At 35.6% G+C, this 16,949-nt stretch overlaps 1 long non-coding RNA gene across 3 annotated transcripts in view; it reads left to right on the top strand.

Moving 5' to 3' along the window:
• The window catches only part of LOC311582622, a 104,528-nt gene that overhangs the window by 14,226 nt on the left and 73,353 nt on the right, over positions 1-16,949 (top strand). For 2 of the 3 annotated variants that reach the window (XR_014774174.1, XR_014774175.1), the window contains exon 2: positions 14,171-14,320. The exons of the other annotated variant lie outside the window; for it this stretch is intronic. This is a non-coding gene — a long non-coding RNA (uncharacterized lncRNA). The remainder of the gene's footprint in view (positions 1-14,170; positions 14,321-16,949) is intronic. 3 annotated transcript variants of the gene reach the window in all.

The following is a 16,949-nucleotide window of genomic DNA, read 5'->3' as shown; positions in this document are numbered from 1 at the left end:
AAGTTTCTGAGGTTTTGCTTGACATTCCAGATTCCTGTGACATGACTACCACCAACCTCTTAGTATCCTGTGCCTGCCAAAATGTATTAAAATTCCAATTTCTTGATATATATGATTGCTTCTTATTTCTATGAATGTTAGAGTTTTTACTTTTAAGCAATGATTCTATATTTTCTAATCATTTAAAATAGAATACACACAAATACATATATACAATCTACATAAGGACTCCATCTTACTTAAAATAGTTTGTATAAAGAACCAAACAACAAATGTTGGTAAAGATGTGAGGGATTAAAGAAAAAGAAAACACATATACATTGCTGCTGGGATACAAATTAGAATAGCCACTATAGAAATCACTGGAATTTCAAATACGAAAAGAAAAACAAAAAAAAAAAGAAAAAAAAAAAGAAAAAAGAAAAAGGATTTAAAGACAGGAGTATCATGTAACCCAGATATAGTGCATTTGGAAGACACCAAAAGTACTTAAAATAACATACCATGTATCTATTTGCATATATTTGCTTCAGGACTGTTCACAACAACCACTATTTTGTAGGAAAACGAATACCACTGTTGATCAGTATATTAATCCAAATCAGTATATTAATCCAAATAAGTCACATTCAGAGAGAAAAATGCCATTTTTTTTTCAAAATTGGGCATCCTGAATTTACAGTTATAAGAAATTGTGTGTGTGTGTATGTGTCTGTGTGTGTGTGTAGATCTTTGGATAAGCTTCTGTCAGTTCTATTTTGTGCATTGTGAATTTTAGTGTGAAATTTGGAAATCTTCCTTATTCTTTCCTGTGCTTGAGCAAAACAGGGATACAGAACACTTTGGGAAGATGTCCTACAGATGGACAGGGCTCCTCTCTTGAGTGAAATACAACCAAATGAGCTTCATTCCTAAGCAATGAACATTTATGCAAATTCGAAGAGTAGGCAGGTGCAAGATCAAATTTCTTAATGCCATTTGCTCTGACAATCATATAAACTCTCTAAATCTCTGCTTTTCATAGCAGCTAAAGGACCTTTAGTATTTTTAAACAATAACACCTGCTCCAGGCAGAATGTAAGTATCCATGCACCAGGAAGTGGGCCGCTTTGCTGGAAAGAGGAGCTTCAAGGCTTGTCTCCAATAAGTAATGAGACGGTGAAATGAACTATATTTTGAATCGCTGGGATGATGGTGGAGGTAGAAGTAGGAGGGTGGAAGGCACGAGAATCTGCCTTGTGCGACTGGCAGATGTAGGCAAGTGGCAGGAGTTCAGCTGAGCCAAGGAGATGGCAGAAGTCCACAGAACTCCATCTGGGGCCTGTTTCTTTGGCCTGGGAAGCCTGGCAGAAGTTTCTTCTGGTAGTCCTGAATTCCCCTCTCCCTTTCCACACTGGACTAGTAACTCTCTTTTTTTGCAAGGTGATACATATCTGTGCTTTTAACCTTCTGCCAGAACATCGGTAATGAGTAGTTAGGATCAAATATTTCATCCCTAGGTCTTATTGTATCTGACTGCCTTCTGACTGGGTATCTCAGGTAATTTCACAGCTGGAGAGATGTCGGATTTCTGATCTTTTCATTTATGTGTTCTGCCCCATGGCCCTAAATGTATTTGTCTATTGGTTTTGCTATTAGTTTATTCCCACATCCGTCATTTCTCTGAAATGGTCTAGTGCATTGCCAAGAGAATGACAGGGATGAGAGTAGACAAAGTCATTTTAATCTTTGTCCCAAGAGCCTCCTTCACTACTTTAGCTATTCATGTTGTTATTTAATTTCCTGAGTGTAAGTAGACTGATATGACATCAGTTGCCCCATTATTCTCCAGGATGGGTCAGACAGTCTGTCTCTCTAGATTAATGTTCCATTCATGTTAACACATCTACATACGTCCAAAAGAAAAAGAGAAAAGAATGCGTTCTAACTAATATAGTCATGTTATGTAATTTTGGCAAAGTGTAGCACATAGGCCATGGATATCACAGACACCTTTTTTTTTAAAATATGCAACCTTCATCCTTAGTTCACATAACCTAACTCCTGATTTCCTCAATATTCTTGTTAGTCTTACTTGCATGGATAATTTAGGACTCCCACTGATCCATGAAAAGTACACACAGAAGCGTTCTAATCTCCTTCTCTTAGAGAAATAAAGATAATGAGCAAGCCACAAAATATAAGAATACTTCCTTAAAACTAGCCATTTTACATTAATTGTCTAGGGATTAAGTAACAACGACAACAACAAAAAAGCATGCCAGCGTTAGACTGAGGTAATTGTACCATGTGATATGACAAACGAGGGAGAGCATGAGATCTAATTAGACTGCTTGTAGATTCATACTTCAAACAGCATACTGGAAGAATTAAAAATGCTTTTTACAATGTGGCTATGAAGAAGACCTAACAGAAACCTCCCTTGAGTCTTCACCATTGCCCTACCTGATTGAGATTCTCCTGCTAAATAAAGGCACAGTCTTAGGGAAGCACAAAGGTAGGGCCTAGAGAATTTTAGGCATCTGTAATTAGACACTTGATTGGTAGATATTTCTGTCGTTCCACTTAACCGTGTGTCTGCTTAGAGTTTTGAGGAGAGGCATGTTAGTCTTTCTGTGTGATGATTTTTATTAGCAAGGCCTCTAAATCCCTATCTATTTGGCTTCCATTTTCACTGTTTCTTCAGCTTTACACGTGGAGAAGACCCAAGGAAAATGATAGTATTTCTTTGATACGTCTATCGATTTCACTCTAAATTTTGATGTTACGCAGTTTGTCTTCAACCAGGAGCCTGTTTGTTTCTTGATGCTTGAATGGACAGGGCCTGGCTCTTCCTGATCCTCCTGTGTATATGTCTCTGGGGGATACAATTCTGCTTCTTGTCCAGCTAGAAGGCTAAGGTTTTGCTTAGTAAATGTGCTCTAGTTCTCTTCCACCTACTTTCCTTCTTAGAAAATTATGGAATTTTAAAATCAAATGACTTGAAAGGACTGATTGTGAGACCAGTATCTCCAAACTATCATTGAAAAAAAATTTTCCATCCCCTCACCTGCTGTAGCACTCAAGAAAGTCAGCCCTGTACCTCACCTGGGCAGGAACCAATATAAAGTTAAAAATACAACAAAATTTGTTGATATTACTTCGAAAAATATATGTGAAACTTAAATAAAAAATTAGAAATTGTATTTTTCTTGTTGCTCTAATGAGAAATTTTCGCTACTCCAAATTAAGTTAGTAACTAATAAATATCTCTAGTTTGTAGTAAGTATTTCATCATTCACAATAAATGAATACATCTGTACATGGTGTTTCAATCCAAATTTGGAGTATTCCTCATTTATAATTTACTTGCTTCATTTTCTACTTCATTGACTCTATTCTGATTATACAATCTCTGTGTTCAGCATTCAACATGATTGATCTGACTTATATCATCTCTAACATATATTTTATGTTTCCTATGATCAAAATCCAAACATTTTAGCATTTCCAGCTGTACTATTTTAGCACCCAGCTCCTGTTGTAATTAATCACTTATAGATAAATTGGAAGTTTCCCAGGATTCCCATTAGGAATGCCACTGCATGATAGCCAGTGACCTCTTCATTCCCCTTTCATCTAGAGATCCACACGGTCTCATAACTCTCCTGTTCTCTGTTCATGAGAACTGCGTGACATGGAGCACAAAGACATCTGGACCTTCCGCCGACGAGTTGTCAACTCAAATCCCACAGTAGCGGAGGGCAAAGTCCAGGCAAACATTTTGTTATACAGACTAATAAGAATTAATGTATAGTTAATATTTACTAATCTGGAGATTGTAGGTGCTGCAAGCTTCAAAGTCAATTTGTGAGGAGGGAATTACAATCTACTGCGTTGGACACCATCATTCTGAGCAATTAGGCTTTCTCTAGTGTCACAGTCTAAGTAGGCTGCTTGAGGAAAGACAGACAACACTGAAAAATAAATACAGGTATACAGATACACACTCTTGAGGGCTTAAAAATTTATACTACCTTAAATTTATTTCATGAGCCAAATATATAATTAGTATTCTAAGATCTAGATAATGGAAGGCATTTGGAGGGACTAGGAAGATGGCTGGGTGAGTAAAGTGCATTCTATGCAAACGTGGATCCTGAGTTTAGACCTCCAAACATATGCAGTAAGACATATGGGATAGTATAATTGTTGCTGCTATGATAGAGTGATGGAGACACAAACAGATTGGTTTTTTACTTCTTCATGTGCAAGCACAGTTACAAGTGCACGTACACATCCACATGGGCGCGCGCACACACACACACGCCCACACGTGCACGCGCGTACACACACGCACACACGCATGCACACGCACACACAAAGTGGTGGGGGGAGTGGGGCATAGAAGTTGCTCAGGGATGAATTGTGATGTTCCTTGAGAAAGTGGTGTGTCTATTTCCCACTCCCATGCAGTTATGAGTGGTGTTTATTAAATGTTAGTCCCATTAATAGCAGGTAGAGTACATATTTTCCTCACTACTGAAATGAAAATACATCACACAAAGACAAAAAGGACTCTGAGTTAAATTCCAGAGAATTAAGGTGATTTTGTTCTAAAATCTCCTGTTTTGTTACAGTAATACACCCTTTGTATTTAAAAAATATATATTGATCTGGTGTGAAATCTTATTTAAAAAAAGTTCAGTTCTAAGGGAGAGTAGCAAGTTTCATGCTTTAATTAAGTATATTTTGGAGGAATTAAGTTGTCCTTGTATTTTCATAAAACAATTGTTGGTTATTTGAGTCTTTAATATAAAATATTGTAAGTTTAGAAAGTTTACCTTTTTCTTCAAAATTAAATAGCCAAAGTAATTTAGATATATCCCTAGAAGGAACTCATTCCAGGGATATATGCTTTAATAAATAAATTAAAACATAAGGGGAGTGTTGAGAGAATATCTTATGCTTTTATGGTGACTTCACGTGGCCATAATTAATCTGATGGCGTATAGATTAGGCAGGATATAGGAGGTGCGGCATCCAGCAGATAGAAAGGACTCTAGGATAGAGCCAGGTACATAAGATTCACCCAGCAAGATGTGGGGAATATAGAGGCATTGTCCCTCAGCACAGGTAACCAGCCATGTGGCAAAATGAAGATTCGTCAAATGTATTATTTGAAGTTATGAACTAGTCAGAGAGAGCCTAGCTACATGGCCTAGGTATTTATAAAATAATATTTTGAGTCTCAAGAGTCATTATTCTGGGAGTCATTAGGGTTGGGAGAAAAAATTTGCCATGAAACAGAGGAGAGGAGAGATGACTGAATAATGGGTTTTAATTCTGCGTGCAGACCAGTAAACTTAGCATTGAAAGATAGATACAGACAGATCCCTAAGAACCTGGCATTCAGTCAGGCTAGTGAAAATGGTGAGCTTCCAGTACAAGGAGACCTTGTCTCTAGGCAGGTAGGGAGTGACAGAGAAAGACATCCAAAATCTTCCTCTCACCATTTATTTATGTCTGTGCTAATATATAAATTCATATACTTATATCGTATATTCATACAAACATACACAAAAAGCATGAAAAACTTCATAATCAATTTTTATATTAGATAACAATGTAATTTTTTGTTCTTTTATTTAATGCTTATTTAGGAATAATCTGGAAGTTTAAATATTTTAAGGAAGAATTGACTCTACTGTTATGTAATAAAAAATACTAATGATGTTTTAAATTGTACATCTAGATATTTTCCACCTGCAATGAGCACATATTTCATCAAGTGTTCTGATTTGTTTAAAATCTTCCTCTTATTGTTCATTTGATGTTTAATTGGTTGCTTGCAATAGTTTATATAAAAGGAACTTATGGGAAAATTATAATATGGAACCAATATGTATGCAATTCCTTTTTATTTTATCATGTGATAAAATATGATAACTTACCTCCTTAAGTTAACCAAAATGTGAACATCTATTTTCTTCCAATAGAGTAATCAGTATGAGGACTACTTAAAAATAAAATAATTTTTGTACTGTAGCGCCTCCTTTTCAAAGCAATATGTTATGTATTTGCTCATTTCAGACATTTAACTATAGCTGAATATTTATTTGTGGATAAAGTTTATAGTGATTTCACATTGAAAGCAGCTCTGGTCATTTATTTTCATATTGCATATGAGGAAGAAAACTGATTATGAAAAAGTATAGATGAAAAAAGAATTTTGCTAATATAATCACATTTTTAATCCCCAGGCAAAATCTCTAGGAATAGTTAATATAGTAGCAGGGAAGAGTGAGATAGAGCATTCAAGCTTACTAATTTGCACAAAGTTTAATGAAGTGACTGTTTATCAAGATATGCACATAAGACATTATAGGGAAACCAGAAAGCAGAAACAAAATACCCTAGGGCTAGCCAGAGTCAATAGTTATAATACAGAAAATGATACAACCAGAGGATAGAGTGGGAAGATGAACATAAATGAGGTAGGTGGACAGATGACCTGGTGCAAACCACCCTCTCTATTAAGAAACATAGGTACCAAAAAGAAGGATTTTAGTACAGGAATATGAATTCCTATCTACTATATGCTTGACTGCTTGTTAGTATTCTTTATATGTAGCCAGTATTATAAGTTCTGAATTAAACAAATTTAACAGTGATCCATTTTGGGGGTTGGAGTAAGGAATATCTACTCAAGATGCTTCTGGGAGCTGAAGAGATTACTCAGTGGTTAAGAGTACTTGTTACTCTTGTAGAAGATGGAGGTTTTTCCCAGCACTCAAGGGATCCAATATCTTCTACCGTTATTGGACACACACACACACACACACACACACACACACACACACTGACACATACAGACACACACATTGATATAAAACTAAATAATAAAAAATAAATTAAAACACAGGCATATGGATTAGCAAGTGAAAATATACACATTCTTATACTAGTTCTATGACAAATTTAGACATTGTAGGTGGGGTATTTTTGTGTGAAAGGGGGGGGAAGCTATTATTTTAGAGGGATATAATCACTCTATACAATAAAAGAAAGTAGAAAAATGCATTGTTTACAAAACTAAATGTTGATCCTCAGCTCTGAAAGTAATATAACTATTAATAATTGTAATTTTCATAGTCTATCTAATTAATTAAAGTTGTCATTTAGTTGCTGTCTACATATTAAGTTTGGTGTTAGTACCAGACAGGCACTCAGTTATTTATAAGCATAGATATGAGAATATTTAAATGACTTACTGCATATATACAAACACAACGGAGTCGAACAAGGACAGAGTGGTTATGCGCATAGTCTCCAATACTAGCACAGTTGAATAATGTGATCTACATAAAATGGAAGTCTCCTCTCTACTTGATTAAATGGTGTCACTATAAGTTTTTCTTTATCTCCCTAAAATCAATAATATATAATGCTTCTGTTGTTTATTTCTATCTTTTGGCAAAAATTTCACCTTGGCCTTTGTTCAAGTGTTATTTCTTGAAAAACCAATCTTTAGAAGTAGATGAAACCATGAAAGATCTTTTAATACCATTGTTCTTAAAAATGGATTTCGGATAATAGGTTGACCACATGGACGAGTTGCATGTAGGTTCAGACTCAAGGAGCCTCATGGTTACTGTAACACAATACTTGAGTCTGTGGAACCTCAAAAAAAATGTGTCCTAGTTTATTATTCTTGGTGTTTGGTGAGACTCTTCTGGTGTTTTGCTCATTATACTAAGAGAAAGATCAAGTATTCCATGCACGAGACAGCAAGCATTAAGACACCCAGCATTGTAGGAACCTGCTTTCATGGTAACAAATCCAGTTATTCAGAACAAGCTTTTGCAGCTCATGAGAGCAAAGCCATAACTGATGCATTAAGGCTCCATCCTGTGGCACAGCTGCCCCCTTCTAGGCGTTATTCCCCAACCTAGAATGTACTTTCTGGAGATACATGCAAGCCATGACAGGGTCTGTACCTTTGTGTTCCCTTTGGTTACAAATACCTGTTTGAGGGTCACAGGAGAGAAAGAAATATTTCACTTCATCTGTGACAATATTCACAGGGTATTTATTAATTTGGTAATTATTAATAGCCATGAGCTGTCTTGTCACCTTAAAAAAGCTTCTATACATTGAATTTATTTTAGATCTTTAAATTAGGTAAAAAAAATTTTTGGTCCAATATAGACATTTTTAAGTTACTAAATGAAAATAAATACAATTTATTCTGAATGTCCCTAAGTTTATGTTCAGAGATAAAAGTTATTTCCGTTTTACAGTTAAGGGTGTCAACAGATGTCTGTCTGTTTGAGTTCCTTCTTAAGCATGGATCTCAATGAAAATTTTTCCTGGTTATAAGATACCAGCACATCATATCTCAGATAGCTTGGAGAAGGAAAATCAGAATAAAGCAGAATCTGAGGTGCTGGAATAAGCAAAAAGAACCAGCTCTATTCTGAGTATTCTATTTTATCTAATGCTCAAAACAAACTTGAGTCAGGATTTATTTCCAAATGAGACATTAGTTAGAGATTATATATAAGCTTGCCCAGGTTGCACATGACATATTTTCACAAAGCCAAGTTTTTAAACTTTGTGCCGTTGACCAAAGGCGCAGATATTAAACCGGCTATTTTGCTTCACTTGCTAAGAAAGGGTTCAAAGCAGCTCTTAACATTTGCGATGTTTAAATGGAAATAGGTCTAAGCTGAGTACCAAGTGGTAATATCAGCCGGCTTTCTTTTCCCGTTTTTACCCACTTCCAATTTATGACTATTCCTCTGTGGAAGGAGAAGGATACAGATGTATGTAACAAATATGAACTATTAAAAGTGTTAACGTCTCCAGCAAATGAGGCATTAAAATGTTCAGATGAAAGTGAGATGGGGCGTTTTGTGATTCACTCGGAGGTGTGCTGTAAGATCCTTCCATTCTTGGACAAGCCCACACCTGTCCTCAGGTTCTGCTTCTCCTGCTAATAATTCAGCTGCTGACAGTGGGAGCTTGGCTTCCGCCTCATTAATCTGCTCATGGGAAGCAGTATTCCCTCAAAATTTTGGTGACATTTTCATTTCTCATCTTTAAAGCAGTCCTCTCCTACTCGTCTGGAGGTCACACATTTCTTCCTCCCCAGCCAGATGGAAGCTCTCACTCTTGATACAACCTGGCAGTGTGAAAATTCAGAAATTCGAGTGTGCGCTTTTCCTTTGAGTGACCTGCTCATTTATATCTTTGCCTATTAGATGGAGGGGGCTGCATCTGTCTTGACTTTTCCCCTTTTCTTCAAATTACAGAAGGCTGAACTACCTTTAGTAGGGATGTTTTGAATTTTTCTGAGGATTCTGGTCCCTTCCTATGATAAATGAACAGATCTTCGGAGGATAGAAGAAAGGCCTTAAAATATTAAATCCTCAAAACATTTTAATGAGAGAAATTATATATTTTAATATACATTTATATACTGTGTGTTTATATATGCAAATACAATATAATAATTAACACATTTTAAATACATACATATGCATATATAATAAATGTTTAGACTAGTTCCACTATATACTTACTTATAGTATTTCATATTAACACAATATTTTTATGTAGCCATTAAGACTAAAATACATCCCATTTGTATTGTATTCTCCCAACACTGAGGATCTTTATATACTTACCATGGTGTTAATTCTTTCAAGTAGATACTTTTAGTTTTCTTCCAAACTCCTAAACATACAAATGTATTCAAATTGAATAATGTTATTAAATGGAACATTTTAACACATGAACACTGATTTGGTTTTATGAGAGGTGAGAAAAGACAGTGGACCAAAACCTGACTATTGTAGAGTAAATGGTGTTCCTTCAATGCTCTCCCACTGAAGGCCTCAATTCCAGGACCTGAGCAAGTCCTTGGAGGGAACATATTTGAAGAGATAGTTAGGTTAACATGAACATTTGGGTTGCTCCAAGTTTCACTGTAAAGGATGGCCTTCTATGAAGAAATTAGCAAACACATAAACACCGATCAGGCATGAAACATCATATTTAGTAGTTAGCAATCCTTAATGTATGAATGGAGGGCGCAGAAAAACCCAAAGCAGCAGTACCCTGACCTTACAACTTTAAGATCATAACTATGGGATATTGTATGTGGTGTCAAAACTTCTCACTGTGTAGTATATTCTTATCCAGCCCTTACAAATCAGAGCACTTCATTGTTAATTTTAATGACGTTATCATAATGCTACACATAGAAATAACTCAATATTCATTAGCATTTTAATTATGAAATATTTTGCCATTGAGTATTGCTTTATGAGCACTTGAATTAGTGTGTTTTTCTCTTAATTTATATTCTTGAGGTTGTATGATATAATCCTGATTTGGTCTTTGTGTTTCTATAGCCAGAAGCCACAACTTGGCAGCCAGTAGTTGATGCTAACTAACTGCCTAAGTAAATAAATATACCTTTGAATAGTAATAATACTGTTCAAACAAATAGCCAGATTCTCTTTGAACCTCATATAGTTAAGTTTAGTGGCAACTTTATCCCTGCAAATGCCAGATGATAGTGCCTATTTTAACAGAATACTGGTGACTGGAACATATTATAAAGATATTTCCCCACACAATTCTCTTAATTGGTATTATAGAAATACATCTTACTTGCTTTAAAATTCTACGAACAAGGTCCAGTTTATGTACATTCATGTTTTTGTCCAATATTAGGGGTGTGATTATTAATATGAATTATAAATCTTATATATGGCTCAATATTCTTATCAGCTTTCACAGAAACACAAATACATTGAACAGTAATGCCTAAGTTAAGAGTATACAAGACATTTGTGTCTTACAGAAATGGTAGGCAGTTTGCAAACTATCTGAGACATCTTTATGCATTGTAGAACACCAGCAAAGCTCCTGTTCCTAGTGGAACTGCTCTGAGTTGGAATGCCCCAGAATCCGAATTCTACCTAGAATATAGCTGTCTTTTGCCCTGATTTTTTCCCATAATGAACTGCAGCATAACGTAGCACAAATCTTTCATTTCTTATGGTTATACTTAGAGTTTCCCTTGTGGTAGCCAGATCAACATTCCCGAGAACATGTTTTTAATCTGACTGCATAAGAAGTTTTATAATAAAGACACTGGTAGCTTTTCTAGACAATGTTAATTCTTTTACATTAGTTAAATTAATGGCAGCAGGAATGGTCTCAAATCAAACCAGTTAAACAATAACTAAAACTAGTACTGAATTTCCATTTAACAACAACAACAATAATAACAACCAGTATAAAAAAAACATTTATTTAGGCATTGTAATTTTTACACCAAGAAATTTATGACATAGTGTGACTATCACTTACAAGTAAAGAAGATCTGGGGACCTATATTAAGAAATTCTGGGCATTGGTATCTAATTCTCTTTCTAGCTTTGACATAAAAGTGGGGTTGGCTCCTTGGTTTTGTATATGTTGCCAATAATTGGGTTGACATTATTAATTGTATAGTTAAGTAAATCAACCATTCTACCACCTAGAAAATGTTAGATTTCATTTCTTTAACAGGGTCATTGACATGTAGTTTAGAGTATCTTTGTTATCCCTTAATGGAATCTTCATTTTTTGGCCACCATCATAGTTCCTCACCAGTTTTCTATTACTGTGAAGAGACACCATGACCGAGGAAGTTCTTATCAGAGAAGGCATTTAATTGAGAATTGGCTTACAGCTTCAGAGGATTAGTCTATTATTGTCATGGCAGGAACTTGGTGGCATGCAGGCAGAAATGGTGATGGAGAAGCAGCTGAGAGCAGCATCCTGTTCTGCTGGCCTACAAAGACCCTGGGCCTGGCATGGCTGTTTGAACCTTCAAAGCCCACCCAGCTAGGGCCACTTACTGCTGACTAAGCATTTAAATCTGTGAGCCTGTTCTGGCCATTCTTATTCAAACCACCAGACTTTTCAAAGAAACAATACCCTTCATCTGCCCACATTCAGGTTTTAGTTTGTCCATAAAAACAGAACATTTCATTTACGTAATAATATTTAATGTGTGACCTAATGTGACTATCTCCAGTCAAGAGATATGTCTCCTAGGTTTAGCCTTGGTGTAGAATTATTTAAATTCTTCTGTATAGTTCATGTTTGAATAATATTTCAGAAGCCCTGTGTGCTGAACCTAGTATCTTCACATTCCACATACTTGATCTCTTTGATCTACTGTCTGCCACATGCTTACAGATAAGCAATAATCTACTTACAATAATCTTAGTTTCTTCCCTTAACACAATCATATGCCACAAAGTTTTTCCACATTGCTGATTGTATGTAATATGCATGTGCATATATATGTATATGTGTATATAAGTACATACGTGTGTATATGTACATACATATATATAGATGGTGTCTAATATGATTTTAGTTAACTTGTTTTGTTTGAAAGCTACATATTTTTCCTAAGACACATAGAAATCATTATTCTTTTGTGATCTCTATGAAGTGGTTAATCTCAGGAACCATGGAAATGTTTGAATAGGTCCAATAAAATGAACCAAAAACAAACAAACAAAACACCTGGAGCCTATGTGAGTCAAAAGAGATCCAAAGTCATTGTATTTGTTTCAAAATAAAAAAATATGCTCATTATTGGAGTTCAAGAGAAGAAATCAAGACTGCTATGATATCGTAACTTCAATGTTTTACACATGGGGCTTCTATTCTGTTTATCTAAATACTCTAGATAAGAGTATTTGGCAACAAAGAAATAAATATTTTGTACCTTGAATATCAATTTCAGTGATCTATATTACTCATTGTCTTTAATATATCCCAAAACATATACTTTCTATTCATAGGAGCACAACTAAAGCTGTTGCATCTAAGTGATTTGTCATAAAAGGTCCATAAGGTACCCATTGAGTTAACCGGATTATGGGATCCTGTTTATCATAACAAAGCCCTTTATGATCCACACAAGATAGCAAACCTTATGTACTTAATGTATTCTGATTTGCTCTAATAACTGCAGCAGAGGTAATTTCAAAGAGTCAAGTCACAGTGATTTTAGACAAGGATTGATACTCTGAGGTTTTATTTAACTTGGTGAGCTGGCAAAGAAACTATTTAGTGGGAAATTGTGATGCAAAGCTGATTACAAAATGTTGGTTCTGAACGTAGGGTCTCCTGTAAAGTCAAAATGCACCATAGATGCACTTCCTACTACGCGGTGTTCAGTGGAGGAGCAACACAGTGATAGATTCCTGTGACTCCTGTACTCTAAGGGCAGGTGTTTCTGGTGATCAGAAAGCAAGGTTCCTTCCATTAGGTACTTTAAAAAATATATAAATGAGTGCCTCTGCCTGGTTAGCTTCTCTAGCAGCCTCTTGTGACTTGGAGCAGCATGAATCGATTCAGCATGGGAGAGCCTCTCACATTGTAAACAAGTGAAATTAAGCTCGAGTATCTGAAAAACTGAAAACCCACCTCTGGGACCAAGCAAAATGTGAGAATGAGCCCAGGAAGCCATGATCCCTTTTTCATCTTCCTACACACTTCCATAAAGCCTGTCATCCGGGAAGAAAAGGGAGGCTTACACTGTGCCAGTTAAAAGCTGTGATGTGACCCAGATAATTCTTGAACAATTTATGTTGAAACACCTCCTTTAATGTCTTTGAAAGAAAAATCTAAACTTTATTTCCCAGAGTGATATTTTGGTCAAAACAAATGTACCAAAAGACAAAATTGAGATGAATCAAGATTATACTCCTAGGTAAGCTGTCTGAACATATTTGGTCATTCTCTAATAGTCTCTTCATATTCAAATCACTAGATACACTTTACATTTATATATACATATATGCAGTATATGTGTTCATTTACGTAATTTTACAATGTTATTTTCAATCATAGAACTACATAACTTGTTTGCAGGAATAGAGACTTGACATTCAAGAAATAGCTAATTTGAAATTATATTGATACAAATAATTTTCTCACTAAAAATAAGATACTTTTTTATCTCAGTTGAGTTCTTTTTTTTCATTTTACTCAAGATAATGAATTATATAATAAAGTTTAATAATCTCAGCCTCTTGTTTTAATTAGAACAAAACAAGAAAAGGACAAGCCAGACAATTACCCTACTTTATGCTCAAATATTTTACAGATGTCAAAATTTTGCCGAATGATTTAAATCACAAATCTGAAGCATGAAATCCAAAGAAGTCTATTTAGCACATAACGATACCTTCTCCATGGTCACATGCTAGGACCACAAAATTTATCAAGAAGAAAACTGAGCCTGTTCTCAAAGAGAGTGAGTTTGACTTACTATACAATAAAAGTATAAACATTGTGATACTACAGTTTAATTTGTTGGCATTAATTATGTAGAGGTTAAAGCTAATGACCAATTAGCTGAACTGGATGTTTTAAAAAGGCTTCTCCAACAAATGTTGTAAATGTAAATATTTCAAGATTTTAATGAAATTTCTGTCCATTAATGAATAGAAAATTAATACTGAGCATTTATTTTGTTTTTCTAATTGTGTTAGTTACTAATGACCATGATTATAGAAGGCACATGGTTTTCTTGATCCTTCATAGCATTGTGTGTAATATAGTAAATAAGAATTAAACAGATAATGTCAGAATCATGTGTCCAGGACCTATGCTGAGGAAGAAGACAGAGCCAGGAGATGAGGGCCTAGAGTCATTATCCTCACTCTCTTCAGGATAGTTTAATGAGTCATTGCACCGTCCTGGAAATACATGGAAACTGCTCAGTGTACTTATAATGTTCTAGGACCAAATGAGAGTTTATCACCTGATTATTTAAAGCGATAAGAAGACAGAGTAGAAAGCTCATTTGTCAAGCAATTATTTTCTCTGATGGTTACCCTTGTCATATATCCTTCCTCACTAATGTCATGCTGTCCTTCAGGAAGCTCATTAATGACCTCCTGGGAAGAAAAATCAATATTAAGTCATGGAAAGTTTTGGGTTATCCATGCAAATGTTTGCTGATGTTCAGTTGATTAAACTCTCAAGATACAACCAGTCAATATTTACTGTTGAAATCCCAAGTGTGTTGACAACTTTCAATTTGGAATATTTCTGTTAAAGGCTTAAAAAAGCCTGCTAAGCTATTCTTCAACTATTTGCATGAAAACAAAACTGATGGCAAGTAAAAGAGACAAGTGCTTTTCAAGTAATAGAAAGGAATGCAGATACAGAGAGAGCCAGGAGACCAGACAAGGTGGGAGGTCTGTAGGGCTTTTCAATCTGTGTATTCTCCTTATGCCCTCTCAGATTTTGAGTACTGACTCAATTTAGAAAATGTCACTTTGAAAAATATGTATAAAGTATAGAAAAAGAAGGTACATCTAATTACTGCTGCAATAGTACTTTAGTATGACTGAATATCTACCACGTAGGAAACTAGTAACTTGTGCCAAGAAGATAGTTCCATGTTAAAGCACAAAGGCTAGGAGCAGAGCGGAAGTCCCTATGACCACGTGGTAGCTAAGCAGAATATGGTGTTGCTGTAATCCTGGGTGCTTCTATGGCAAAATAGAGAGCAAACAGGTGACTTCCTGTGGTGAGAGAGCACCAATACTAGAGATTATATTCTGACTTCCACATGTGAACTCTGCCTCACATGTGCCTGTGTGTATGTGCGTGTGTGTGTGTGCATGCACATACACACACACACACACACACACACACACAGAGAGAGAGAGAGAGAGAGAGAGAGAGAGAGAGAGAGAGAGAGAGAGAGAGAGAGAGAGACAGACAGACAGACAGACAGACAGACACACACAGACACAGACACAGACACAGACACAGACACAGACACAGACAGACAGATATCCAGAAACAGATGAAAAACATAGTAATAATTGGATTTCATTTTGCATATCTATCTTCTATTCAGCTTGCGTAAGTCAGATTTGAACTTGATAGCAACCCTATGTGCTTTCTTTGTGACCTTGATGCATAGGCTTGCTAGCCAATATAAAAATATGATGGAGATAAGTGTTACTTTTCACAATCTCCATATGGGAGTTGGGAAAAAAGTTTAAGCCACTTGCTTTAGGCAACATACTTATAAAAAGGGAAACTTACGTTAAATCATGCCGCAGGATTCTAGTCTCTTAAGTTCATGGTAGTGTCAGAATTACTTTTTTTGGTCTTGTATTGAAATGAACTATGTCCAAATCGAGCCAATAGGAGCAGTAAGTTGTTTGGCTTTTAAACAATACATTTAACTCTTTTTCCTTAGGGGCATAGGTTACTAACTACTCTGAAAATAAGGCTTGCTGCTTCAGTCTAGAGCTACCGAAAGGAAAGAAAGAAAACATTAAGACTTTACTATCAGGCCACCTTGAACCATGACCCAACAGATCTTTATCCCCGTGTAATTCAAGGATTTGACAGCATAGAAATCAGTGTATTTATACTAAGTTTTCCTTTTTTCGAAGAGCATCTGTATTTATTTCTGTCAGTGAATTATGTCTTGAAAACAGTGTCCCTCTTTGCTAAGAGCTTCTGATTGCACTTTGTGATTATACAAGGGTGGTCAGGCACAATTCTTGTTTCCTGTCAGTTTACGGTAAAGAACCGTATGGTTGTTAGTGGCTGTGGTGGTGGTGGTGGTATTAGGGTGTGTGTGATTGTGTGTATTTGTGTGTATGTTACACATTTCTGTTTTCTATTATGCTTCTTGCTTGTTTTATATTAGGTTAGAAAATAAATATGGCTTGTGACAACACCATCACTACCATGTCAAAGGGAAATCAGTCCTCTCTGAATGATTTATAAGATTAATGACATCTACCTATATGTATTGAAACACTTGCATTCCTAGCTTTATAAGCAAAATAAAAATATTACATAATATTCAGTTTGTAAATGCATTTCTCTTTCTCTAACAGTAGAAATGA

The sequence above is a fragment of the Acomys minous genome (assembly GCF_964271855.1).
Source record: "Acomys minous genome assembly, chromosome: 14".
NCBI lineage: Eukaryota > Metazoa > Chordata > Mammalia > Rodentia > Muridae > Acomys > Acomys minous.
Note: the sequence above shows the minus strand (reverse complement) of the source record. Positions and strands in the feature narration are given on the sequence as shown.